Source organism: Populus alba, chromosome 16 (assembly GCF_005239225.2).
Source record: "Populus alba chromosome 16, ASM523922v2, whole genome shotgun sequence".
NCBI classification, from domain to species: Eukaryota; Viridiplantae; Streptophyta; class Magnoliopsida; order Malpighiales; family Salicaceae; genus Populus; species Populus alba.
The window spans coordinates 10,465,806-10,491,773 of record NC_133299.1 but is presented as its reverse complement, the minus strand read 5'-3'; the positions used below and the strand labels follow the sequence as shown (position 1 = coordinate 10,491,773).

At 37.2% G+C, this 25,968-nt stretch overlaps 1 non-coding gene and 1 pseudogene across 1 annotated transcript; one reads left to right on the top strand and one right to left on the bottom strand.

Annotated features, from left to right (window-relative positions):
- Positions 1 to 2,544: 2,544 nt before the first annotated feature.
- Positions 2,545 to 2,653, bottom strand: LOC118049862 (small nucleolar RNA R71). Its single transcript, XR_004687763.1, has one exon. It is a non-coding gene; the product is annotated as a small nucleolar RNA R71 (small nucleolar RNA).
- Positions 2,654 to 3,475: 822 nt separating this feature from the next.
- Positions 3,476 to 13,584, top strand: LOC140954689 (uncharacterized; annotated as a pseudogene).
- The last annotated feature ends 12,384 nt before the right edge of the window (positions 13,585 to 25,968 follow it).

The window sequence follows — 25,968 nt, the reverse complement described above, 5'->3', positions numbered from 1 at the left end:
CAGGTGAACTACTTCCTCTAAACGGTGGAATTTTAAGTTTGAGACCATTAGGAGGATTATAATTCTGCCTTCTTGGTCTGACCCTATCATCAGCCTCGTCATCCCCATCTGGATCTTCGTCAGCTTCTATAATATCATTTCGTGGCACCCTAAGTGCTTGCCTCGGTTGGGGTTGCAAATTATTTCTTTGCATCCTTTGCATAAGGGTATTTAACTGTTCACGAATTCCAGTCATCTCATCCCGAATCTCAGCATGAGATCGTTGTAAGCCCATGACTTGTGCCTGTTCCAAACTTAACCCTCTTGGCAAATCTTCTTTATCTCCAGCCATAGTTAAGTCTGTCAACCTCTGTTCCAGCAAACCTTTCTTCTTGTTGTTGTTGTTTTTGGCTCCTGTCTTAGATCGCAACTGATGCTCTGATACCAGATGATGTGCCGTGAATGATTTGAAAATCGGCAACAATGATTCTAATGAAAAATGGATGAAGGATGGGTCTGGTTGTGTTGTTTTTTCTTTTAGTATTTAGGCTGGATTGTAGTGATTTAAGGTAAATAAGATGGAGGATAGACTAGAATGATACTTTGATAAGTCGATCTGGACGCCACAAAGATCAATCTAGGATTTCGACGCCACACTCTTTGTGATTGAAGAGTGATAAGTCAGGTATGGTTCTTCACAAAACGAATTTGGAAGAACAACTCTTAATTCTCTGAATTAAGTTTTCAAATCTTGGCCAAAAGTGTTTATTTCATATTCTGATACATATTTATCTTTGGAACATCCCTCCAAAGTTAGGTGAATTCAACATGACAGAAGTCAAGCCTAAAAACTAGACTTTTAAAAAAAAGCAAGTAGACAAATTTAACTAACACACGTTTTTTGTTGACATTTCTAAAACATATGCAGACGAAATTTAAAACAGCCATAACTTTTGACACAAAAGTCCAATGCACTCATGGTTGGACAATATAGAAAGATCACGTTCTGAACTTGAATTTTACCTACATAAATCTTGTTTTCACATGCATTGGATGACTTCAAATTCGGGTTCAAATCCATCTACTGTGCTGACCGTAAACAACATCAATTCCTTCACTTGCATTATCAATCCAAATACAAGTAGCCCAGCATGAAAAGAACCATTAAGGGCTTTTTCCCATCTCCAAGTTCCAATTGTAGGCAAATAAGTACCCTTGAACCAATTTCAAACTGATTGCTAATTTTTAACTCCGACGCAGCTTCAATCATTGCAATTTGATTCGTCAAGGCCCGTTGTAGTTGTTTCGCTCTCGCTCTTGTCATTGGACCATCTGAATCCTCTGCATATTAGATTCAGCTTTACGAGATGGATTATAATTCCCATGATGCACATCATTCCATCTCAAAGTTCTCATTAATTTCTTCCTCCTCTTCTTTTTATTGTTATTATTATTATTTACATTCTTATTATATTTTATGTACGTTAAGTATGCTCTGTGTTTGATCAAGGATCCTGATATTGTTGGTCTTGCCTTGTTCATTCGCATCAGAAAATCTGTTTATATTATATAATATATCTCTTTGATATTTTCAATAAATTCAGTATATAGGCTGGAAACCTGTGACCCGATCTTTTATATCATTATCAAGTATAAACAACGCCACGTACTGAGTATTATTATTATTATTATTATTATTATTATTATTATTATTATTATTATTATTATTATTATTACTATTACTATTACTATTACTATTACTATTATTATTGTTGTTGTTATTTTTGTTATTATTGTTGTTGTTGTTGTCTTGTTATTTATAATTTATACAATTAACCTCTTTGTGGTTCGACCCCGATCTTACCTGGTTATTTATTACTTCGACACTCCTGCACTTGGGAGAGGACATCAATCTTTTGGTCGTGTCAAGTTTTTTGCGCCGTTGTCGGGGAGGTAAATTCTTGTACAAATTATAGTATTTATTTTGTTCTCTCTTTTCACTTTTCTTGTATCTAACTTTGTTTCTTTTGTTTTGTTTTGTTTCCTTTTCTTTTATTTTCTTCTTCCTTTTATTCTCTTTCTACACGTGCATGAATGTTTGATCACCTACATTAAGTGGTAGACTTTGTAAGGTATCCTCATCATTTTCAGAAAATATGGCCGAAGAAGATAACCAGTCACTTTATAATGAGAATAATGAAAATAACCGTGTTAGGACACTTAGAGACCACATGAATCCCATAAGAACAAGTGCACCCTCATGCATAGTTTTCCCTCCTGATGCATCTCATTTTAATTTTAAGCCAGGCATTATTAAACTTTTACCTTCTTTTCATGGCTTAGATCTAGAAAATCCATACTTGCATTTGAGAGAATTTGAAGAAGTTTGTAACACCTATAATGACTTAAATTGTAGCATGAATACCATTAGATTAAAGCTTTTTCCTTTTTCATTAAAAGATAAAGCTAAAACATGGCTACAAAATCTTAGGTCAGGATCCATTCGTGCTTGGGATGAAATGCAACAACAATTTTTAAAGAAGTTTTTTCCATCTCACAGAACCAACTCTTTCAAAAGACAAATCACCACTTTCACTCAAAAACCAGGTGAAACATTTTACCAATGTTGGGATAGGTATCAAGACTTGCTTAATACTTGCCCTCATCATGGTTTTGAAACATGGAGATATTGGTTTCACAATTTTATGAAGGGTTAACACCTAAAGATAGGCAAATGGTTGAATTGATGTGCAATGGAACTTTTGAAGATAAAGACCCTAATGAAGCAATGGAGTATCTAGACTTGCTAGCTGAAAATGCGCAAAATTGGGACACTATAGGCACTTATAAGGCACCAAGTAAAACCCAACCTCATACATCTAGTGGAGGTATGTATAACCTTAGGGAAGATCATGACCTTCAAGCCAAGTTTGCATCTTTAGCTAGAAAAGTCGAGGCACTAGAATTGAAAAAGAGTGGTCAATTAAAATCTGTTCAAGACATTGTGTGTCAAATCTGTGAAACAAATGAACATGCAACCAATGACTGTCCAACTTTGCCTTCTTTCAAGGAATGCCTCCATGAACAAGCCCATGCTTTAAATAGTTTCCAAAGGCCCAATCATAACCCATACTCGCAAACATACAATCCTGGTAGGAGAAATCACCCAAATTTCAGTTGGAAGAGTGATAACAATAATGCACAAACTTCACAGGCACCATTTCAAGCACACCATAATTTTCAAAATTCTCATGGATATGCACCTTCTTATGCTCCACCTCGTAGAAGAAATCTTAAGGAAACATTGCATGCATTCATTGAAAAGCAAGAGACAATCAACACTCAACTTGCTCAAAGCATGACAAATTTTAAAGATGCTCTTGCAAAATTCACATCTACTCTCAGTTTTCAAGAGAAAGGTAAGTTTCCATCTCAACCACAGCAAAATCCAAAGGGGCAATACAATGCAAATGCAAGTAGTTCCGAAAGCCAACACATGGATCAAGTCAAATCAGTCATCACTCTTCGCAGTGGTAAGGTTATTGAAAAACCCACTATTGAACCTTGTGAGAAAGATGATGAGTCAATCTCTGAGGGTAAGGAAGGGGTTGAATTTGAACATTGTAAAGAAAAGACTAATTCTCCGCCAGCACTTCCATTTCCTCATGCCATGACCAAACAAAGGAAAGTCAATCACAATTCTGAAATCCTTGAAACTTTCAAATAGGTAAGGATCAATATACCTTTGTTGGATGCTATTAAACAGGTACCTTCCTATGCTAAATTTTTGAAAGATCTATGCAGTGTGAAGAGAAAACTGAATATGAAAAAGAAAGCATTTTTAGTCGAACAAGTAAGTGTTATTCTTCAGAATAATAATGCTTTGAAATATAAAGACCCTGGTTGTCCTACAATTTCTTGCTTTATTGGAGAACACAAAATTGAAAGAGCTTTACTTGATCTTGGAGCTAGTGTGAATTTACTTCCATATTCGGTTTTTCAAAGTCTCAATCTAGGTGAGTTAAAACCAACTTCTGTAACTCTTTTACTTGCTGATAGATCTGTAAAAGTGCCTAAAGGAATAGTTTAGGATGTGTTAGTACAAGTTGATAAATTCATTTACCCTATAGATTTTATTGTCTTGGATACACAACTTGTTGAAGCATGTAATTCAATTCTTGTCATATTAGGACGCCCATTTCTTGCCACTTCGAATGCATTGATTAATTGTAGGAATGGACTGATGAAGCTATCATTTGGAAACATGACATTGGAGATGAATATTTTCAACATTTACAAGCAACCTGGAGATGATAATGATTTACAAGAAGTGGACTTTATTGAAAAATTAGTTCATGATCAATTTTAAACCACTTCCAGTGAAACTGAGATTGATGAACCTGACGAGTTGCAAATGGTTTATTTTCAGGAAGAAGCAAAGGCATGTAATTGGAGACCACAAATTGAAGAATTGCCACCACAATCAATTGAGTCCATACCTTCAAGTGTTCAACCACCAAAACCTGATTTGAAGCCCTTACCAGTCAATCTCAAATACTCATTTTTGGGAGAAAATGAAACTTTTCTGGTAATAATCTCTTCCAAACTTAATGCACATCAACAAGGTAAGTTATTACAGACTCTGAAAATGCACAAAAATGCATTAGGATGGACCATAGCTAACATAAAAGGAATTAGTCCTTTGATTTGCACACACAAGATTTATTTGGAGGAAAATGCTAAACCATCTAGAGAAATGCAACGAAGACTTAAACCTAATATGAAGGAAGTAATGAAAAATGAAGTCATTAAGCTTCTAGATAATAGAATCATTTATCCTATTTTTGACAGCAAATGGGTAAGTCCTACCCAAGTTGTACCCAAAAAGTCTGGAGTCACTGTGATAACAAATGAGAAAAATGAGTTAATTCCAACTAGGACTATTACTGGTTGGCGCATGTGCATTGACTATAGGAAACTTAATTCAATGACTAGAAAAGATCATTTCCCTTTACCTTTCATGGATCAAATCCTAGAAAGAGTTGCAGGTCATGAATTTTATTGTTTTCTAGATGGCGATTCAGGTTACAATCAAATTGAAATTGCATTGGAAGATCAAGCGAAGACTACTTTCACATGTCCATTTAGTACTTTTGCATATCGAATAATGCCTTTTGGGTTATGTAATGCACCAGCCACATTTCAAAGATGCATGCTTAGCATATTCAGTGATATGGTTGAACGTTTTCTTGAGATTTTTATGGATGATTTTTCTGTTTTTGTCAAATAATGCCTTTTGCATATCGAATAATGCCTTTTGCACCAAAAATGTTGTCGCAGATCATTTGTCAAGATTGACAACCGATTCGAGATCTGACATCACACCAATCGATGACTACTTTCCTGATGAATCTTTATTTTCTGTCTCTACAATGCCTTGGTTTGCTAATATTGTTAATTTTCTTATTTCAGGACAATTGCCAGCTCATTGGAGTGCCCAAGACAAAAGAAAATTTTTTATCGAAGTGAAGAACTTTTATTGGGATGACCCTTATTTATTCAAATATTGTCCTGATCAAATATTTCAAAGATGCATTCCTGACAATGAGGTAAGTAGTGTCATTAAATTTTGTCATTCTGAGGCATGTAGGGGTCATTTCTCATCAAGAAAGACAACTGCAAAAATCTTACAAAGTGGATTTTACTGGCCCACGATGTTCAAAGACTCACATGCATTCTGCAAGACTTGTGAAAATTGTCAAAAGTTGGGATCTATTTCAAAACGTCACATGATGCCTTTAAATCCTATTCTTGTCATTGAGATCTTTGATTGTTGGGGTGTAGATTTTATTGGTCCATTTCCTCCATCATTTGGTTTCTTGTATATAGTGGTCGTAGTAGATTATGTTTCAAAATGGATAGAGGCAATTCCAAGTAGAACCAATGATCACAAAACAGTGATAAATTTTTTGAAAGAAAACATTTTAAGTCGATTCGGAATCCCTCGAGCCATAATAAGTGATGGTGGAACACATTTATGCAACAAGCCATTTGAATCTTTAATGAAAAAATATGGAATCACACACAAAGTTGCCACCCCTTAGCACCCTCAGACGAGTGGACAGGTAGAACTTGCTAATAGGGAGATCAAACAGATCTTGGAGAAAACGGTGAACCCTAATCGGAAAGACTGGTCTTTAAGACTTAATGATGCACTTTGGGCTTATCGAACTACATATAAAACATCATTAGGTATGTCACTTTATAGACTAGTATATGGAAAACCTTGTCACTTGCCTGTGGAAAATTGAACATAAAGCTTATTGGGCTATTAAAGCTTTCAATTCAAACATCGATATGCTAGTCAATTGCAAAAATTGCAAATAAATGAGCTTGAGGAAATAAGAAACGATGCATATGACAATTCAAGAATTAATAAAGCAAGACTCAAAGAGTTTCATGACAAGAATATATTGAGAAAAACATTCAATGTTGGTCAAAAAGTCTTGCTTTATAATTCTCGACTCCATTTATTTCCTGGAAAACTAAGATCAAGATAGAGCGGTCATTTTATTGTAAAACATGTGTATCCATATGGGGCCTGTGATATCAAAAATCCAAAGAATGGGAATGTTTTCAAAGTAAATGGCCATCGTTTGAAAGTTTATTTTGATAATTTTTCAGTTGAAAATGACTCTATTGAATTGGGTGATCCTGTATATAAAGATTGATTCTTTTTCTCACATTGTTTTTGTGTGACTTTTGTTTTGTTAGTCTCTCACCCCGGTCAAATGGCGGATAGCGGTACTCCGTGACTCTTAAGTCGGTTCTTTCAGTTTCCCATGATAACTGATATCTGTGTATATATTTGTGCAATTCTTTGCTCTTTCTCCTTTCTTTGAATCTCTCCCCCAATTCTCAGTTGAAAATGGACACCACTCTTGAAAAATTGAAAAAGTATTTTCCCGCTCTGCCTCATAATGCGATTACAAAAATTTACCGTGCTAGATGTGCAAGATTGAGGTTGTTAATGAACCATGTAATTCCTGAAGATATTTGCTGGCTGATTGAAGCAAAGGTCCGATTATCAGGTGAGTCCTCCAATTCTTTCATTTCATACATGCCTGGAACAGGTAAAAGCACTTTTGCGAAGAAACGTCGTGCAAAACGACTAAAAGTCTATCACAGATGTGCTAGATGGACTTGTAATGCGACATGTCGTTCTTTAGGAATGATATCTATAAACCGTGAAGATAAAATACAATTCATTAAGGATGGCCTGAGTAAGGGGTCTTGAGATAATCTTCTATTGACTCTTGAGACGCACCCTAGTGGAGATGTGCATTGTGCAATTTATGATTTATGGCCATAATTCCATAAAGAACATGCTCGACTTAGTCTTGGGAATCTGACTAAAAAAGACCCTGTTTTATAGTTCTTAAGAAAACTGGATGGGAAGCCTATCCCCGACCCATAGAGGGCGTTTAAGCCGTTCTTGGACGTAAAACCAAGGAAAGATGTGAGCCACAATCACAACTACCTGTACATACACGTTTTTTTTAAAAAATAAATAAATAAATAAAGAGAGAGAGGGAGTGTGAGACTACATCTAGCCTACATATAGGTGGTATGATTGCATTTTCAATTTCTCATCTATAAATTGTTCTCTTCCTTCCCTTCATTTCTACTCAACCCATACATTCATCAAATACAGACGTGTGTAGAAATGGCAGGTTCCTCAAGTAATCACATAAACAATATTTGTGTTTTCGGTGGATCCAGTCCTGGGAAAGAAAATGAGTTTTTAGAATTAGCAAATCATCTTGGTCAGGTACTAGCTGAGCGAAAGATTCATTTAGTGTATGGAGGAGGCAGCCTTGGGTTAATTAGGGGAGTGTCAATAGCTGCATCTTTAGGAGGTAGTCAAGTTTTGGGGGTTGTCCCCAAAGCTTTAGCACAGGGGGACATCATTGAAAAAACAATTGGAGAGAAATTACAGGTCCCCACAATGTCTGATCGACTGAATGCAATGTTTAACCATGCTGATGCCTTCATTGCCTTACCAGGTGGTCTGGGCACATTGGAAGAGATCTTTCATATTTCCTCTTGGGCCCAACTGCACATTCACCATAAACCCATAGGTTTGTTAAATGTTAATGGTTTTTATGATAAGTTGTTGTCTTTTCTTGATCATGCTGTGGAACAGGAATTTCTAACATCTTTAGCACGACATATCATAATCTCTGCTGCTACTGCTGAACAATTGATTGACCAACTACAATCTTTCATCCCTGTAATTAATCTCTCCTCCATGAGTCCCATAAATTGGTCACCTAAGGAAAGTCGTAAAAAGATTAGATTGGATTTGAGCCTGTGTTTGTAAATATTTGCGTCTTTTGGTTTTATTATTGTGTTTTGTTGTTTCTTATATTTGTTTAAATGTGTTTCAGGTTTGTCAGTGTTCGCTATTTCAGGTGATGTCTTGATGCGAACCTCGTGATCACGTGGTCACGCAACCCACAATCAAGATTGAGATCTGATCCCGGAAAGCCGAAATAGGTCTGATATGAGTGCGACACAATGGAAACCTGCCCCAAGGCACCAACACTATTGGAATGAGTAGAATGACGCCACAAAGCCAGTTAATCTTCTATAAGTCAGATTCAGTTCGTTCAAGAACTGAAGAATGCAAGAATCACTCTCACACTATTGGAATGCAAGAATCCAAACTTAATGATGCGGACCAGCCCAGAAACACTAGCAAGGACCCATTACATGTTCTAAATGGACCAATGACTCGATCCAAGACAAAGACATTGAAAGACGCATTGAATGCATTGGTTTTAAAGGTTTCCACCAAGTCAGAATTGGAAGGTCCATTGGAGTATCAAGAAGAGATCCTAGTACATCTTATCCATGTGCAAGAGGGGTCCAATACAACCTTATTTGGGCCATGAGATAAGGGCTTTATTTTAAAACTGAAAAATTCAGAATAATAATCATCCAAGCTGCCGAAATTTTGGCCTACATGAGTTTAAATAGTTCTTGAAAAGTTAACCCTAATGGACCCTTTATGTGGACTTATATGAGGTCCACTCAAAACTGGCCCAAAACCCTAAAATGAAAAGCACATAACTTAATCCAAACAAGCCTTGGATCCTAGCTTAAAACAAAGTATGAATTAAGCCCAAACAAGTCTTGGGCTGTAGCTAACAAAATAAAATAAAGCCCTTATCTCATGGCCCAAATAAGGTTGTATTGGACCCCTCTTGCACATGGATAAGATGTAATAGGATATCCTCTTGATACTCCAATGGACCTTCCAATTCTGACTTGGTGAAAACCTTTAAAACCAATGCATTCAATGCGTCTTTCAATGTCTTTGTCTTGGACCGAGTCATTGGTCCATTTAGAACATGTAATGGGTCTTTGCTGGTGTTTCTAGGCTGGTCCGCATCATGTCTTCTATACTCTATCTTTCTACCTTAAGACATTGAGGACAATGTCTCATTTTGGTTGGGGGGAAAGGGTAGTAGTTGATATTTAAAAAAAAAAAACCATGTTTTCTATTTCACAAACTATTTGCAAAACTGTTGTTACTAGGATAGTAGAGTAAAAGGAGTTCTTTTGTTAAAGTGACTCTTGAGACGTATCTTAGTAAACATTCTTAACAAGGTCTATCAGAATACTTCTTGAAATATTCAGGTTTACAAACTCTCGTATTGTTAGCACTTGATTATGCTCATATGCTCATTTAACAAGTATTCTTAAACCTTCATTTTCACACACACACATTAACATATGATTGTGGGTTGCACATTGGATTATTACATTATTTATGTTCTTTTGTTAAAGGTAACAACTAAGGGAAAGGGATAGTATATAATTTGCAAAAAAAAAAAAAATAATGATAATAAAAAGGTAGATAAGTTTGGTTTCGTATCCTCCCTAACCTAAGCAATTAAGGCCGAAGGGGTGTTTTAACACTTAATACCCTAAAGTCAACTGACTTGGGAGCTATTGGCCCAACGCTTGTTACATGGGTTAGGAGAAAAGCTTAAGGGAATCAAACATTGCACTATCTACATATCAGTATCCAACCCGAGTTACTAAGCTCATAGGGGTGTCTCAACACCTAATGCCCTAAGACCAACTGGTCTGGGAGTCATTAGCCGAAAGCTCGTTACATGGGTTAAAGATGCATTGTGTTTTAAGTTATATGTAAATATATATATATATAAAAAAAAGATAATAATCCTAACCCAAGGAAGTTAACCTTAAACATTAGAGCAAAAATTTGTTTTTCTTCCGAGTAAAGGCCCATAACTATATGTTGATATTTTGAGCACAACTAAAAGGTTTAGTAATATCTTGTTTAAGAGGTATTGAGCAGATATATGAATTTAATAAGAGTTTGTTTATCTGGATAGATTAAAGTAAGTTGAATGATGAATGCCTTGCTTTATGGAATTTGCAAATTGTTTTTTTCTATTTTAACGCTTTGATTACTAGGGACTAGTAATAAGCTGGTTGGGGGGGGTGTGATTAGTACTTAAAAATGCATATTTATCAAGGTTTTATATCATCATTTTGCACTTAAAGTATCAATAACTCCTTAACTAAAGCACGTTTTATAATAACAAGTCTAATACTGTAAAATGCCTTAATATATGGTAAATGTTCATTTTAAATGCAGGCCTATCATATAAATCAAAAGATTGATTGATGAGTTCAAGTATGGAAATTGAAATGACAAAGAGAGGGCCAAACTTAGAAAAGAGATGTTGGTGCAGTCCAAACTGGAATACTGTTCGGTAATTGGGTCATATCTCGAGTTCTAGATGTCAAAATGATCTCAAATTTGTACACACATTCAGTAAGACATAGGCCTACAACTTTCATGTTTTCATCAAGATCTAAGAAGGCCGTTTGCAAGTCCAAATTATAGCAACAACGGAGAAGTCCGAATCTGTCCTACAGCCCAAACACTGTTCAGTGTTTGGCCCATATCTGAAGTTCTAGAAGTCCAAATCAATTCCATTTTTTTTCCTGGAAAGATGAGTCAATTTCCTACAACTTTCATGCTTTCAAGTGTACCCAGTTCTGATGCTAGCATTTTCGTTTTATTCAGACAAGAAGATAAGGATTTTCATAAAGTCAAAAGTTGGCCACCCACTCAATAATTAGTCATCAAATCAATAATTCTGAATTTTGGCCTATAAAAGGAGGCATTTGCCATGTATTTAGGGGCTTGGTTGTTCAGATCAAGTTGATGCTCTTTATTTCTCTTTTTATATTTTTTGTAATTCTTAAGTTTTGCTTTCATTAATTTCTTGTTTATGCTTTTCATTTCCTTTCCTTTCCTTAGTTAACTTGTATCTTATTTATGTTGTTGTTTTGTTTATTTATATTTCTCTTCTTCATTATGTTTAGCTAAGTTTATTATGTCAAGGTGAAAAGGTTACACTAATGGTGTAAGAACAAGTATGGTGTAAACTCAACATGGACCTTAATGTTTAATATTAACATGTCTTATCTTTTTATCTTACTAATTCTTAATACCTTGCTTGTTAAATGGTTAATCTAGATTTGTGTTATATAATACTTGGTACAACAAATGCTTGGCACTCTCATAGCCCAACCGTATGGTATTACCTACACCTGGGTTATGAAAGGAACTTGATTTGTTGTTAACATCATGAATTCCTGACAATATTTAAAAGTTTGGTGTTATGTAAATAAGATAATTAATATGATCATGTTAATAATTTATAATGAGCTATTAATGACAAATCATCCGATTGGAACCTCCTTCGTGTGTGGTTTCCAAATTGAGTAATAAGAGTTTATACTATACTTGTTTGAAATACCATTGGTGGATCCTCTAACCTTGACATTTGTTTTTATCATTGTTTAATCCTTACATTAATCTTCCATCTCAAAGTTCTCATTAATTTCTTCCTCCTCTTCTTTTTATTGTTATTATTATTATTACTACTAATATTATTATTATTATTATTATTATTATTATTATTATTATTATTATTATTATTATTATTATTATTATTTACATTCTTGTTATATTTTTATGTACGTTAAGTATGCTCTGTGTTTGATCAAGGATCCTGATATTGTTGGTCTTGCCTTGTTCATTCGCATCAGAAATCTGTTTATATTATATAATATATCTCTTTGATCTTTTCAATAAACTAAGTATATAGGCTGAAAACCTGTGACCTGATCTTTTAGATCATTCTTAGGTATAACAACGCTACGTACTGAGTATTATTATTATTATTATTATTATTATTATTATTATTATTATTATTATTATTATTAGTATTAGTATTAGTATTATTACTATTATTGTTATTATTATTGTTGTTATTTTTGTTATTATTGTTGTTGTTGTTGTCTTGTTATATATAATTTATACAATTAACCTCTCTGTGGTACGACCCCGATCTTGCCTGGTTATTTATTACTTCAACACTCCTGCACTTGGGAGAAGATATCAATCTTTTGGTCGTGTCAGGCTGTTTCCCCTTAAGGAGACGGTGAATCGAAACTCGGTGAAGAGGTGTTTTTGTAGGTCTAGACAAGAGTAATGTCTTAAAAGAGCCGAATGTTTTGATCTGACCATTATATCTTGCCTATATTTTTACAGGAGTTTCCAGGGGGTGTTTCCCCTTGAGGAGATGGAGAATCGCAACTCGGTGGTGAGGTGTTTTTGTCGCTCTAGATAAGTGTAATGTCTCAAAAGAGCAATATGTTTTGATCTGACCGTTGGATCGCGCCTATATTTTTACAGGAGTTTCCAAAGGTTGTTCCCCTTGAGAAGGTGGAGAATCACAACTCGGTGAAGAGGTGTTTTTATGGGTTTAGACAAGAGTAAAGTCACAAAGGAGCCATATCTTTTGATATGACTGTTGGATCCTTCCCACATTTCTACAAGAGTTTTCGAAGGCTGTTTTACCTTGAGGAGGTGAAGAATCGCAATTCGGTGAAGAGGTGTTGTTGTCGGTCTAGAGAAGAGTAATGTCTTAAAAGTGCCGAATCTTTTGATCTGATTGTTGGATCGCGATTATATTTTTACAGGAGTTTCCGGAGGCTGTTTCCCCTTGACGAGATGGAGAATCGTAACTCGGTGAAGAGGTGTTTTTGTAGGTCTAGACAATAGTAATTTCTTAAAATAGCCGAATCTTTTGATCTGACTGTTGGATCTTGACTATATTTTTACAGGAGTTTCTGGAGGTTGTTTCCCCTTGAGGAGATGGAGAATCGGAACTCGGTGAATAGGTGTTTTTGTCGCTCTAGACAAGTGTAATGTCTTAAAAGAGCCATATGTTTTGATATGACCATTGGATCGGGCCTATATTTTTACAGGAGTTTCTAGAGGTTGTTTCCCCTTGAGAAGCTGGAGAATCGCAACTCGGTGAAGAGGTGTTTTTATGGGTTTAGACAAGAGTAAAGTCACAAAGGAGCCATATCTTTTGATATGACTGTTGGATCCTTCCCACATTTCTACAGGAGTTTTCGAAGGCTGTTTTACCTCGAGGAGGTGAAGAATCACAATTCGATGAAGAGGTGTTGTTGTCGGTCTAGAGAAGAGTAATGTCGTAAAAGTGTCGAATCTTTTGATCTGACCGTTGGATCGTGATTATATTTTTACAGTAGTTTCCGAAGGCTGTTTCCCCTTGACGAGGTGGAGAATCGCAACTTGGTGAAGAGGTGTTTTAGTGGGTCTAGACAAGAGTAATGTCTCCAAGGAGCTATATCTTTTTATATGACTGTTAGATCATTCCCAGATTTTTATAGGAGTTTCCGGAGGCTATTTCTCCTTGAGGAGGTGGAGAATCGTAACTCGGTGAAGAGGTGTTGTTGTCAGTCTAGAGAAGAGTAATGTCTTAAAAGAGCCAAATCTTTTCATTTGACCGTTAGACCTCACCTATAATTTTATAGGAGTTTACGGAGGTTGTTTCCCCTTGAGGAGATGGAGAATCACAACTCGGTGAAGAGGTGTTTTTGTAGGTCTCGACTTGACTAATGTCTCAAAAGAGCCATATCTTTTGATCTGACTGTTGATTCGCGCCTATATTTTTACAGGAGTTTCCGGAGGCTATTTCCCTTTAAGGAGGTGGAGAATCGCAATTTGGTGAAGAGGTGTTTTAGTGGGTCTAGACAAGAGTAATGTCTCAAAGGAGCTATATCTTTCGATATGACCGTTGGATCATTCCTAGATTTTTACAGGAGTTTCCGGAAGGTGTTTCCCCTTCAGGAGATGAAGAATCGCAACTCGGTGAAGAGGTGTTCTTGTCAGTCTAGAGAAGTGTAATGTCTTAATAGGGCCGAATCTTTTCATCTGACCGTTGGACCTCGCCTATATTTTTACAGGAGTTTACGGAGGTTGTTTCCCCTTGAGAAGGTGGAGAATCGCAACTCGGTGAAGAGGTGTTTTTATGGGTTTAGACAAGAGTAAAGTCACAAAGGAGCCATATATTTTGATATGACCATTGGATCGTTCCCAGATTTCTACAGGAGTTTCCGGAAGCTGTTTTAGCTTAAGGAGGTGAAGAATCGCAATTCGGTAAAGAGGAGTTGTTGTCGGTCTAGAGAAGAGTAATGTCTTAAAAGTGCCGAATCTTTTAATCTGACCGTTGGATCGCGCCCAGATTTTTACAGGTGTTTCCGGAGGCTGTTTCCCCTTGACGAAGTGGAGAATCGCAACTTGGTGAAGAGGTGTTGTTGTAGGTCTAGACAAGAGTAATATCTCAAAAGAGCCATATCTTTTGATATGACTGTTGGATGGTGCCAAAATTTTTACAGGAGTTTCCGGAGGCTGTTTTACCTTGAGGAGGTGCAGAATCGCAACTCGACGAAGACGTGTTGTTGTAGATTTAAACAAGGGTAATGTCTTAAAAGAGCTGAATCTTTTGATCTGACCATTGGATTGTGCCCATATTTTTAAAGGAGTTTCCGGAGATTGTTTCCCTTTGAGGAGATCGAGAATCGCAACTCGGTGAAGAGGTGTTTTTGTAGGTCTAGACAAGAGTAATGTCTTAAAATAGCCGAATCTTTTGATCTGACTGTTGCATCTCGCCTATATTTTTACTGGAGTTTCCAGAGGCTCTTTCCCCTTAAGGAGATGGAGAATTGAAACTCGGTGAAGAGGTGTTTTTGTTGCTCTAGACAAGTGTAATGTCTCAAAAGAGCCATATGTTTTGATCTGACCGTTGGATCGGGCTTATATTTTTACAGGAGTTTCTAGAGGCTGTTTCCCCTTGAGAAGGTGGAGAATCGCAAGTCGGTGAAGAAGTGTTTTTATGGGTTTAGACAAGAGTAAAGTCACAAAGGAGCCATATCTTTTGATATGACCCTTGCATCCTTCCCAGATTTCTATAGGAGTTTCCAGAGGCTGTTTTCCCTTGCGGAGGTGAAGAATCGCAATTCGGTGAAGAGGTGTTGTTGTCGGTCTAAAGAAGAGTAATGTCTTAAAAGTGCCGAATCTTTTGATCTGATCGTTGGATCGCGATTATATTTTGACAGGAGTTTCCGGAGGCTGTTTCCCCTTGACGAGGTGGAGAATCGCAACTAGGTGAAGACGTGTTTGAGTGGGTCTAGACAAGAGAAATGTCTCCAAGGAGCTATATCTTTTGATATGATCGTTGGATCATTCTTAGATTTTTACAGGATTTTCCGGAGGCTGTTTCCCCTTGAGGAGGTGGAGAATCGTAGCTCGGTGAAGAAGTGTTGTTGTCAGTCTAGAGAAGAGTAATGTCTTAAAAGAGCCAAATCTTTTCATCTGACCGTTGGGCCTCGCCTATAATTTTACAGGAGTTTACAGAGGTTGTTTCCCCTTGAGGAGAAGGAGAATCGCAACTCGTTGGAGAGGTGTTTTTGTAGGTCTCGACTAGAGTAATGTCTCAAAACAGCCATATCTTTTGATCTGACTGTTGAATCACGCCTATATTTTTACAGGAGTTTTTGGAAGCTGTTTCCCCTTGACGAGGTGGAGAATCACAACTCGGTGAAGAGGTGTTTTAGTGGGTTTAAACAAGAGCAATGTCTCAAAGGAGCTATATCTTTTGATATGACCGCTGGATCATTCCCAGATTTTTATAGGATTTTTCGGAGGCTGTTTCCCCTTGAGGAGGTGGAGAATCGGAACTCGGTGAAGAGTTGTTGTTGTCAGTCTAGAGAAGAGTAATGTCTTAAAAGAGCCAAATCTTTTCATCTGACCGTTGGGCCTCGCCTATAATTTTACAGGAGTTTACGAAAGTTGTTTCCTCTTGAGGAGATGGAGAATCGCAACTCAGTCAAGAGGTGTTTTTGTAGTTCTAGACAAGTTTAATGTCTCAAAAGAGCCATATGTTTTGATCTGACCTTTGAATCGCGCTTATAATTTTACAGGAGTTTCTGGATGTTGTTTCCCCTTGGCGAGGTTCAAAATCACAACTCGGTAAAGAGGTGTTGTTGTAGGTCTAGACAAGGGTAATGTCTTAAAAGAGCTGAATCTTTTGATATGACCGTTGAATCGCGCCTAGATTTTTACATGAGTTTCCAGAGGTTGTTTCCCCTTGAGACGGTGGAGAATCGTAACTCGGTGAAGAGGTGTTGTTGTCAGTCTAGAGAAGAGTAATGTCTTAAAAGAGCCAAATCTTTTCATCTTACCGTTGGGCCTCGCCTATAAGTTTAGAGGAGTTTACGGAGGTTGTTTCCCCTTGAGGAGATGGAGAATCGGAACTCGGTGAATAGGTGTTTTTGTCGCTCTAGACAAGTGTAATGTCTCAAAAGAGCCATATGTTTTGATCTGACCTTTGGATCGCGCTTATAATTTTACAGGAGTTTCTGGATGTTGTTTCCCCTTGACGAGGTGCAGAATCGCAACTCGTTGAAGAGGTGTTGTTGTAGGTCTAGACAAGAGTAATGTCGCAAAAGGGCCATATCTTTTGATCTGATCGTTGGATCGCGTTTATATTTTTAGTTTCCGGAGGCTGTTTCCCTTTTACGAGGTGGAGAATCGCAACTCGGTGAAGAGGTGTTGTTGTAGGTCTAGCCAAGAGTAATGTCTTAAAAGAGCCGAAACTTTTAATATGACTGTTGGATTGCGCCCAAATTTTTACAAGAGTTTCTGGAGGCTGTTTTACCTTGAGGAGGTGCAGAATCGCAACTTTGTGAAGACGTGTTGTTGTAGGTCTAGACAAGAGTAATGTCTTAAAAGAGCCGAATCTTTTGATCTGACAGTTGGATTGTGCCCAGATTTTTACAGGAGTTTCCGAAGGTTGTTTTCCCTTGAGGAGGTGAAGAATCGCAACTCGGTGAAGAGGTGTTGTTGTAGGTCTAGACAAGAGTAATGTCTTAAAAGAGTCGAATCTTTTGATCTTACCGTTGAATTGCGCCCAGATGTTTACAGGAGTTTCCGGAGGTTGTTTCCCCTTGAGGAGATGGTGAATCAGAACTCGGTGAAGAGGTGTTTTTTTAGGTCTAGACAAGAGTAATGTCTTAAAAGCGTCGAATATTTTGATCTGATTGTTGGATCTCGCCTATATTTTTACAGTAGTTTCCGGAGGGTGTTTCCCCTTGAGGAGATGGAGAATCGCAACTCAGTGAAGAGGTGTTTTTGTTGCTCTAGACAAGTGTGATGTCTCAAATGAGCCATATGTTTTGATCTGACCGTTGGATCTCGCCTATATTTTTACAGGAGTTTCTGGAGGCAATTTCCCCTTGAAAAGGTGGTGAATCGCAACTCGGTGAAGAGATGTTGTTGTAGGTCTAGACAAGAGTAATGTCTCAAAAAAACCATATCTTTAATATATGACTGTTGGATTGCGCCCAAATTTTTACAGGAGTTTTCGGAGGCTGTTTTCCCTTAAGGAGGTGCAGAATCGTAACTCGGTGAAGACATGTTGTTGTAGGTCTAGCCAAGAGTAATGTCTTAAAAGAGCCGAAACTTTTAATATGACTGTTGGATTGCGCCCAAATTTTTACAAGAGTTTCTGGAGGCTGTTTTACCTTGAGGAGGTGCAGAATCGCAACTTTGTGAAGACGTGTTGTTGTAGGTCTAAACAAGAGTAATGTCTTAAAAGAGCCGAATCTTTTGATCTGACAGTTGGATTGTGCCCAGATTTTTACAGGAGTTTCCGAAGGTTGTTTTCCCTTGAGGAGGTGAAGAATCGCAACTCGGTGAAGAGGTGTTGTTGTAGGTCTAGACAAGAGTAATGTCTTAAAAGAGTCGAATCTTTTGATCTTACCGTTGAATTGCGCCCAGATGTTTACAGGAGTTTCCGGAGGCTGTTTCCCCTTGAGGAGATGGTGAATCAGAACTCGGTGAAGAGGTGTTTTTTTAGGTCTAGACAAGAGTAATGTCTTAAAAGCGCCGAATATTTTGATCTGATTGTTGGATCTCGCCTATATTTTTACAGTAGTTTCCGGAGGGTGTTTCCCCTTGAGGAGATGGAGAATCGCAACTCGGTGAAGAGGTGTTTTTGTTGCTCTAGACAAGTGTGATGTCTCAAATGAGCCATATGTTTTGATCTGACCGTTGGATCTCGCCTATATTTTTACAGGAGTTTCTGGAGGCAATTTCCCCTTGAAAAGGTGGTGAATCGCAACTCGGTGAAGAGGTGTTGTTGTAGGTCTAAACAAGAGTAATGTCTCAAAAAACCATATCTTTAATATATGACTGTTGGATTGCGCCCAAATTTTTACAGGAGTTTTCGGAGGCTGTTTTCCCTTGAGGAGGTGCAGAATCGTAACTCGGTGAAGACGTGTTGTTGTAGGTTTAGACAAGGGTAATGTCTTAAAAAAGCCGAATCTTTTGATCTGACCGTTGAATCGCGCCTAGATTTTTATATGAGTTTCCGGAGGCTGTTTCCCCTTGAGGAGGTGGAGAATCGTAACTCGGTGAAGAGGTGTTGTTGTCAGTCTAGAGAAGAGTAATGTCTTAAAAGAGCCAAATCCTTTCATCTGACCGTTGGGCCTCGCCTATAATTTTACAGGAGTTTACGGAGGTTTTTTCCCCTTGAGTAGATGGAGAATCACAACTCAGTCAAGAAGTGTTTTTGTAGGTCTAGACAAGTTTAATGTCTTAAAAGAGCCATATGTTTTGATCTGACCTTTCGATTGCGCTTATAATTTTACAGGAGTTTCTGGAAGTTGTTTCTCCTTGACGAGGTGTAGAATCGCAACTCGTTCCCCTTTGCTGAATATCATCAAGTCAAAGATGAGAAATTCTGTCCTATCAGGTCTATATCCAAATCCAAACAAAAGTGACATCTTCTTGAGCGGTCCATTAGGTGCTGAGAGGGAACAAATTATCAGTATTCTTGGGTTTAGAGAGGGGGAGCTTCCTATGAAATATTTGGGAGTGCCTCTTATCACGTCCAGACTAAAGGCTGTTAATTGTAAGGGCCTCGTGGATCGAATTACCGCTAAAGTTCGACATTGGACCTGCAGAACACTCTCTTTCGCAGGGCGAGTACAACTGATTAACTCAGTCTTATTCTCCATCCAGGTCTATTGGGCATCTCTATTCCTATTACCTGGGGAAGTAGTGAAAAATGTTGAGCAAATTATGAGATCCTTTCTTTGGTCAGGTTCACATATGAGCACTACTAGGGCTAAAGTGGCTTGGGATCAGGTATGTCTTCCAAAAAAGGAGGGGGGGCTAGGCATAAAAAGGATAGCAGAATGGAACAAGATTGCCTTGTTGAAACATATTTGGAACTTGTGCAATGACTTAGATGGCTCAATCTGGTCTAGTTGGATCAGATCCAATCTCTTGCGAGGTAGGAATTTCTAGACAATCAAGGCGAGAGGAAGCTGCTCTTGGGCTTGGGGAAAGATTCTAAAGCTCAGATCCTTAGCATGGCCGAAGATGAAGCACATCATCGGAGATGGAATGACAACCTCTCTATGGTTTGACAATTGGCATCGTCACAACCCGCACGCTGATACTTACGGTGAACGATTCATCTATGATTCAGGTATGGATCACAACGCGAGAGTGAACGTGCTGATTAATAACTTAGAATGGAGAATTCCTATCACTCATGCTATTGGCTGGCACCCCATTATAGAAGCTATTCCTTCCACATCTACTCCTAAGGGGCAAAAGGATGAGATTGTTTGGTTGGATTCGCCAAATCAGAGTTTCTCGGTCAAAGTAGCTTGGGAACAACTAAGAATTCATCATCAAATGGTTGATTGGCATGACATCGTGTGGTTCAAGAATGTTGTCCCAAGACATGCATTTCTTCTTTGGGTGGCTATCCAACTGAAACTCTCAACGCAGGATAGACTTCATCGGTTTGGTATTCATGGTCCCAATAGGTGCTCACTCTGTCTCCGCAATAATGAAGATCACAACCACTTGTTCTTTGAATGCTCCTTTACGAAAGCATTATGGTGGAATGTTTGTGACAGATGCGACATTCCAAGAATGAAAAAAAGCTTGGATGAATGGATTCAATTGGCCACTGTCTCTTGGCATGGCAAAAGTTTCATAAACTTTTCTCGTAAACTGGGTTTCACAGCTATAGTGTATTGTATCTGGCAAGAACGGAACGCAAGGATCTTTGCAGATGTGTCTAAAGCTTTGAATTTGGTTTTTGATCAAATCGAATGTATCATTCGCGATAAGCTTGTTTTGATGAGGAATGTTCAACAAACAGATGAAAACATAAGGATCCAAAGACTTTGGAGGGTCAACAACATGGACTCTTAATTTGATGTTTAGCTGGTTGATTTTGTACCCCTAGCATATCTAGTTGGTCTAAGTTTTTGTTTTGTTATGTGGCTAGCCTGTAGCCATTTGTTGGTTTTCGTTTCTGTCCACATTGTAAATCTTGGGTATGCCCATTATATTCTTTGTATCATTTTCTTTTAATACATAAGTAAGCTTACAAAAAAAAAAAAAAAATCGCAACTCGTTGAAGAGGTGTTGTTGTAGGTCTAGACAAGAGTAATGTCGCAAAAGGGTCATATCTTTTTATCTGACCGTTGGATCGCGCTTATATTTTTACAGGAGTTTCCGGAGGCTGTTTCCCTTTTACGAGGTGGAGAATCGCAACTCGGTGAAGAGGTGTTGTTGTAGGTCTAGCCAAGAGTAATTTCTTAAAATAACCGAATCTTTTAATATGACTGTTGGTTGCGCCCAAATTTTTACAAGAGTTTCCTGAGGCTGTTTTACCTTGAGGAGGTGCAGAATCGCAACTCTGTGAAGACGTGTTGTTGTAGGTCTAGACAAGAGTAATGTCTTAAAAGAGCCGAATCTTTTGATCTGACCGTTGGATTGTGCCCAGATTTTTACAGGAGTTTCCGGAGGTTGTTTTCCCTTAAGGAGGTGAAGAATCGCAACTCGGTGAAGAGGTGTTGTTGTAGGTCTAGACAAGAGTAATGTCTTAAAAGAGTCGAATCTTTTGATCTTACCGTTGAATCGCGCCCATATGTTTACAGAAGTTTCCGGAGGCTGTTTCCCCTTGAGGAGATGGTGAATCAGAACTCGGTGAAGAGGTGTTTTTTTAGGTCTAGACAAGAATAATGTCTTAAAAGAGCCGAATATTTTGATCTGACCGTTGGATCTTGCCTATATTTTTACAGGAGTTTCTAGAGGCTGTTTCCCCTTGAGGAGATGGAGAATCGCAACTCGGTGAAGAGGTGTTTTTGTTGCTCTAGACAAGTGTGATGTCTCAAAAGAGCTAGATGTTTTGATCTGACCGTTGGATCCCGCCTATATTTTTACAGGAGTTTCTGGAGGCTATTTCCCCTTGAGAAGGTGGTGAATTGCAACTCGGTGAAGAGGTGTTGTTGTAGGTCTAGACAAGAGTAATGTCTCAAAAAAGCCATATCTTTAATATATGACTGTTGGATTGCGCCCAAATTTTTACAGGAGTGTTCGGAGGCTCTTTTCCCTTGAGGAGGTGCAGAATCACAACTCGGTGAAGACGTGTTGTTGTAGGTCTAGACAAGGGTAATGTCTTAAAAAAGCCGAATATTTTGATCTGACCGTTGAATCGCGCCTTGATTTTTACATGAGTTTCCGGAGGCTGTTTCCCCTTGAGGAGGTGGAGAATTGTAACTCGGTGAAGAGGTGTTGTTGTCAATCTAGAGAAGAGTAATTGTAACACCCTGTAATTTAGTACATTCATAAAAGAACTTTGAGCATTAACTTTTAAAAAAATGGGCCTTTTTTTTTATCCACCGAACTTATCTGAGACTTGCCGAAATTTCCATTGAAATTTTGGCAGAGTTTCCTTTATATCTGGAGGTCCCAGGTTATCGACAATCATCCTGTACAATTATACTTATTTCTCAATCACATCATAATCATGTAGAACCTCAACAACACATCATTCACGGTACATGCCTCACATTTCGCATGCTCATTTCTTTGCCATTAACACACATAATTCATAATAATTGCAAGTAAACAAACTAAGATTACAAATACAGAATAATACATTTTTATGTCCCGATACTTAATGTAAAAAGAGTACTATTACATATTAAGTCATTTAGTTCCTTAATGACAAAATACATTAATGTTCATCTTCTTATTCAATCATGCAAAAGGAAACTAGAGAACCTAAAACGCTACTCCTAGCGTGAATATGAAGGACCTGCAATTTCATAATGTATATAATAAATATAGCATAAAAGGAAAATCACACAATACATGCATGAAATTAAACATATATTCAACGATATGCAATCATAGTTCCTTGAAATTCTCATTTATCCTTCCATTATTACGTCTCTATCCATCCTTCCTAGAATCATTCAGCATTTTCATTTTATGTCTTGTTTCACCTCATGAGCGCATTTAATTCATTATAATAATTCAACATTTTCATTGTGTCTTGTTTCACCTCATGAGCACATTTAATTCATTATAATATCTACCATGTGATTTCTCTCCCTCTTACTCTATCTCTTTATATCAATTTCAATCCCAACATATATTATACCTATTATGGCTTTTCCATATAAGTTGTCAAACTCATCATGATTTCGGTCCAATTTTAGTTTATAAATATATTCCACTTACATATTTCTTGTGCCCGTTTCAACACATTCCAATGTTTCTTTAGATTTTCAGTAAAATCTCTCATTATCATGGAACCTGCCATCATTTCACAATATTCACATCCGATCCATCTTCAAATAATATGACTATTATTGTCATTTTATTACACTATTATAATTATCACCAAATTCTTATCATGCCAGCAACAACATGAAACCTTAATACAACATATTTACATTATTGGTCATAATTTCTTTGACATCCTCCATGTGCCCAGGACATGATTCTCAAATTATATCAATTACAATTCCTTAATTAATTCAAAATACATCATATATATATATATATATATATATATATATATATATATATATATATATATATATATATATATATATATATATATATATATATATATATATAGCATTGCATTCCTTAAGTGTATAACACCTACCATGGTTAATGAACTTCTACTCTCACGTCCCAAGCGATACGATATTTGCCTTCATCCTTCACAAGAATTAGATCCTCATCAGTTTCTCCTTTTTTTCTACAATAATCCATCACATAAACACAAATTATCATTTTTGTTTAACAATTAGGTATCATCCAACATTCCATTTATAATCTGACAAGTCAGTCATCTTGACAATATTAACACCACACAAGTAAGTTTAACTCAAGTTGTATATTCCGGTCATTAGAAAACAAAACTAATGCCACTAGCCCATCACCGGGTAACTAGTTCCTCCGCCCATCTTATTCCATAATTTCCAATCAATATCCGCCTCTTCAAGGCCGAATGAATAATCCTATCAAGATGTCAATCCCCATTTCATTAATATTTTTAATTATTACCTCTCCCCTAAAACTTGGAAGGGAATGCTGATACTAATAAATTTTTGTTAGTGTTATTAGTCTCTCATATCAAGATCGGCTAATCAAGTTCATTATAAACGTCAAAATTAATACCATTGATTGATGTTATCGACTATTTCTAACATGAAATAGCCAATCAGATTTTTCTTTCCATAATATCTTGGAATATTTCTGGAAATGTTGATGTCAAGATTCTTGACATCATTAGCTTTCACTTCAGGAATAACTAGTCAAGCTTCGTGTAATTGCCGATATTGACAGCACCGGTCAATATCATTAACTATTCTCACCCGAATAGTTAATCAAATTCAGTATCCCTCATTTTCAGGGATGATTATGCCGATGTTAGTAACCCTTACTAACATCATTAGCCTCCGCATTCAGGACCGGCTAATGAAGTTTCATGTAATTGCCGATATGGACAGCACCGGTCAATATCATTAACTATTCTCACTCGAATAGTTAATCAAGTTCAGTATCCCTTGTTTTTTGGGATGATTATGTCGATGTTAGTAAACCTTACTAACATCATTAGCCTCCGCATTCAGGACCGGCTAATCAAGTTTCGTGTGATTGCCGATATTGACATCACCGGTCAATATCATTAACTATTCTCACCCGAATAGTTAATCAAGTTCAGTATCCCTCGTTTTCAGGGATGATTCGCATTCGGGACCGGCTAATCAAGTTTCGTGTGATTGCCGATATTGACAGCACCGGTCAATATCATTAACCTTTCACTCACCCCGGTCATCCACTGCAGATGCCATTAGCCAAAGCTAATCATTCATTTGTCCCGGCCATCCATCCGGATGCCATTAGCCGAAGCTAATCATTCTGTCCCCGCCATCCATCCGGATGCCATTAATCGAAGCTAATCATTCATTTGTCTTGGCTATCCATTCGAATGCCATTAGTCGAAGCTAATCAGTCCTTCATCCGGTCATCCATTCGGATGCCATTAACCGAAGCTAATCAACCATTTGTCAACATTTAAGCCCAATGTTAGTAAACCTTACTAACTTCATTAGCTTCCGCATTCGGGACCGGCTAATCAAGTTCGAGGAATGATCATCAACAAAGTCTATTAGTGTAATTCATATTCTTAACCCAATCAAGTACTCAAATCCATTTTTAATTTCTCGTTTATTTCACTTTATCCTCTCTCTTTGTGGTTTCACCCATAGACACAAAGACCAAGAATTTAATAAGTTCGTAAATTAACGCTACGTAAAAAGTGTAGGTATAGAACACCTACCAGCTGCAGAAGCTCAACTCGCTCTTCCTTGTTGTTGTTGTGCCCCTCCTGCAAAGCTCCTACTATATGAGCTCCTGAGAAGTCGAGTGAATGCTTCTCCTACATTTTTAATATAACATCCTGAATCATTATTGAATCTTCCCGATTTATTCATAATATTCATAAATTCACAAAATCAAATACTTCCATAAACAATTTCCATGAATGTATTTTATTTTCGTACTTGTCATTTAAATTAAATGCCCATTTAATTCAATTCTTCATCAATGATCTTCAATGTCCAAAGGGCATGACTTTTCGTCACCGATTTTCTTTTGTCCCAAGACATTTAATCTATCACCAAACAATGTAATTTAACTTAAATTTCATCAATGACTACACATGCCAAATTTTTCCAAAAGCACACTCAAAATGATTCCTTATATCATAATTCAACTTACAACATGATTTCCCATTATAACACAACCAAAATATTAGTCAATCACTATTCTTTATAGAATTTAACTATACCATCACTTATCAAAACATCAAACATGACTCAAACATAACACAAACACACCTATCATCATTAAACCCATTACCATTATCCTTAGTCCCAAAACATACTTTTTATGCTAAACCTCATATTCTCATTCCATATTTCTCAAACCAAACTTAAAACATCATTATTTAAATTTAGAATTCAATACATCCAAACGGTGGAATTATACATTATCATCATTAGAATAACATATCCAAAATTAACATACATCCAACGGTTAAAACTCCCGATATCAGAACAATACCGGACTAACCTGAAATTTGGAGACCTGCTGTTCAGGAAGTA